Genomic DNA, 4,122 nt, shown 5'->3' with positions numbered 1-4,122 from the left:
AAGTTCTGAGAATGAAGAGGATAGTTTAGAGTATTATTGTTTAGTCTGCTGTGACCGTTACTCTAACTCACGTTCTGGTGAAGAATGGATCCAGTGTCAAGAATGTAAGAACTGGGCCCATTCCAGATGTAGAAAATATCGTGACATGTTAACATACTTTTGTCCGAATTGCGGTTCTGATGAATCTTGTGATGATTTATAAATATAATATTATTTTCAGTCAAAGACGACTTTCTGATATGATTGAAGACTGATAATTGATAATTTCAAGGCTGATTAGCTACTTAAGCTAATATAATGGTTAATGTTTCAATCTTTAAGTAAAAATTATAAATGTTAAAATGTAAAAATGTTTAGTTTATAATAAATTTAAGAAAAACAACTAATTATTCATCAGATATTATTGATTAGTCCTTAAATACGTACTTAGTTAAATAAATTATTGTTTTTTTTTACATATTACACCTTCCATAGATCTCGTAACAACTTGCCCCACCCTGTTAACAACTAGCCCCGAATCGGGGTAAGTTGTTACTTTCTGACTTTAGGTATTGTATTATTAATTATAAAAAATCTTACCAAAAAATAACCCCAAAAACTGTCTTAATAGCAAAGTTAGATATATTAGTAAATTTTAATATCTCAATACTTATGCTAGAATTAAGTTTCATTAACAAATTATGAGGTTGAATAAAAAACGGAACTTGTAGCCCCGCTCTCCCCTACTTCTGCCATCCGAACAAACGTATGTCGGTGTTTAAACATCAGTATTAGCTCCTAAGCATTCTTTACTTCCATTACAGTCGATTATGGATTCACATGTAACTGCCGGGTGTCCAGTTTGTCAGATCGACTTTGTTCTTCGAGCGGCCAAAGCCTTCGCCACGAATATAATTATGGACTGCAACTGCCAGAAGAACGAAAGAAAACCGAAATTTCGTTTCTTCCCGAACAAAGCTTACGGGTGTTACGAAAACACAGTACTACTTTTCTTGTGGACTATGACAATTCGACAGTTTCTGGAAACCTTTTTCGAAGGCGTAACCTGCAGTGAGTGGATATACGTTTACGGAACCGGCAATAGTTTTATCAGATTGATATATTTAATTGTTTATCTGTCTTGTTCTGTTCTTTTTGGCATATTTAAAAGAAGAAAACTGTACTTCGAATACAAGAAAAGCGCTTTCGAAGAAGAAACCTCCTTAAACAAATACTTCGAAGCACTTTCGTTAATTTCACTTATTCTCTACTTCATTAACTCACTTATTGAATCTCTAGTAGTTGATATATTCGGTTTTCCAATCATAACAGATAAGAAAACTTCCGGAAGAGCGGCATTTTGTTGCATTCTTATAAATATCAGTCATATATATTATTTTGCTGTTATTTTCCTTTCCGTCTTGCAAGGTTTCGTCGTTGGATTTATAATGTTCGAAAGATTAAAAACTTTGTCAACAACGATGAAAAGTTTGCACGCCGAACACAGTCGTTTGGAGGTCTTCTTAAACAGTTGCGTAGAAAAGCACACGGAAATTTTGGACGGTTTGGTACAGGTGAACGAAGTGTGCGAATACGTCTTTCCTCTGATCTACGCCGTGGCTCTGTACGTCAATTGTTTTTTCATTTACGTGGTGGCATTCATCGACATAAACTTGCTCCTGAGAATCATCATTTCGGCTTTATGTTTAGCTTTATTTTTCGTGATTTTCCTACTTTCCTTTGCTTTGTCCCGTTTAACATCTGAGGTAAGCGCTATCTTCGTTTACGTAATAAAAATAGAAAATAAATACGTTTCTCGTGTCGATAATTTTCATTTATAAATTACTGTATCGTCATTGGAATTAAATGGCTATGACGCATTTCTTTTACGATTTATTATTTTGTTACGAGTTCTTATATTGTATAGTGAAAGACAGACCAGTGAATTAAAACAAACACGAAACACCAATTTCTCTTTTCATCACTTTCTTCTTTGTCTCGGTATCCAAATATAAGCTTCTCCACTATTTAATTTAATGTTCCCACTGTGTCGAGACTAGTGAAGCCTTCCTTAGTGGTTAGAGTGTACGGACGAGTCAAAGTAAAACAAAGCTTCCTGCCACGTTAAAGACCTTACCGAATTCGTAACGGGCTTCATAAAGACCGTCTTAACACTCAGCGCAATTCGCTGACGAAGGCGAAAAACGGAGGGAATGAACGACGCGTCAGATACGACGTGGTTTCCAGCAAATTTTGCCATTTCGTGAATGAGTGAACTAACCTTTAGTGCCATACGTCAAAAAGAGCTAACTTGAAATTTAATTTAAACAATTTATGCTATTACTTATTTAATTGCATGGAACATGTAAAATCTTTATGCAATTGCAAACCATAACATAACTAACATATAAGTTCAAATAGAAAATCGTACCTTTTATGGCTACTTTCTCTATTAAAACAGCATTTATAGAGTCATCTGTTGGCATATTTTATTTAACGAATGGCGTCACACAGTTTTAAATTTACTCGGAGAAGTTAAAGAACTCGCTGATGGAGTTTTTTATTTTCGTGTTGTATCTGAATGAATACCGTTTTTAATCGCTCTTATAATATACTTTACAATGCAGAGTTTAACGCGAACTTATTCTAAAAATAATTAATAGAATATAAATTAAATTAGATTTCATTTATTTTCTTTTCAGTTGTACAATAGCTTCATAGAAATCAGAAGATTTTCTTCTGTCCACATGAAAATTGAAAGCAAACTGAAGGTTGACACCGCTTAAATACTTAATAGGCGAATTTAATAATTAATCAATTGTAATCTATTTTGATTAATAAACTTGTCTGATTAGTTTGTAGATTTCATGAAGAGATTCGAAATGACCCCGCTCGGCCTTTCTGTCGGAGGATTCTTTTTCATCAAGAAAAACTTTGTCATGAGAGTGAGTACCTCTTTCCGGTATATTTCGAATTTAGATTCTCACTGATCATGTGTGCGATTCATTAGACACCTATTAAGATTTTTCCGAGTGTATTATTTAAACAATATTTAAATTTTAATTCTCAGTTCTAGCGTCTTAGTTTCACATTCTGTGTTCTTGTAATTATAAACATTGGCTCGAATAAAATACTTTCTTATTTTACAGATGTTAAGTGGATTTTATTCTATTTTGTCAACGTTATTGAAGCTCGGCAACGAGAAGAAAAGTGGATGCATCTCGACAGAAAACAACAAAACAGACTCCTTTGGCATATTGTCAGTCTTGGATAATTTTTGATTTCCTTTTCTATAAAGTTCCCATCGTCAGAAAGTTTTCAATTAGTTCCAGAATAGTCTACCATTGGTTTATTCAAGTCGAATCATACACAAATCTACTTAATTTAATTTACCAGAATCTTCGAACATCTTGAATTGATTCTACCTCGTCTCTGTGATGATGAACGAACACAATGTTCAACTCTGTGGTGATGAACGGCTACAGACAAAATGCAGAATGGTCCGTCGAGATCTGTCTATAGAAAGAATGACGCAGAAATTCTGAAATTCTGTCAAAAAATCTAAATTTTTAACATTAAACCGAGTCGCCACGCGACAATGAAATTTCGACAATTGTCTTCTGTTTTGTTCGAATGCGACTCGGTTAATTGTTTCGAGTATTTTTTAAGTTTTGCTCTAGATGCAGCGATTATTTGGGAAAGTTTAGTCTCCGATGATTCTAGATTTAGGCATTTTTTAACATTGTTAAGCGGTAAATCACAATTAGCAACGATAATTTTCCGAAAACGAATATTTCGATAACAATTGATCAATTGTTGTGCTGTTGATCATCTTCCTCTTCAATTCGAATTACAGTAGATCGTCGATTATCTGAAAGTCAATCATCCCAAAGAATTCCAGTCGGCAAATTTAAATTTTCGCTAGTGCTGTGGCGCTGCAACCTTTGGCTATGTCTTGGGCTACTCAAATATTTTATGTTTTTGATACTAAATTAACTTCTGAAGTATAATTTTTTTGGTTTATATTTTTCAATATATTTATTTTGTTCGTACAAAATAAACAAATAATTTTTAACGATACAATAGTCTTCGTTAGGCTTAACATCGACGAAAATTCAACGCGAAGCGACACGCAACGGAGAA

This window comes from Centruroides sculpturatus, unplaced genomic scaffold (genome assembly GCF_000671375.1).
Source record: "Centruroides sculpturatus isolate CEXI.00-Female unplaced genomic scaffold, Cexi_2.0 scaffold219, whole genome shotgun sequence".
Taxonomy (NCBI): Eukaryota; Metazoa; Arthropoda; class Arachnida; order Scorpiones; family Buthidae; genus Centruroides; species Centruroides sculpturatus.
This window is presented reverse-complemented; position numbering follows the sequence as displayed.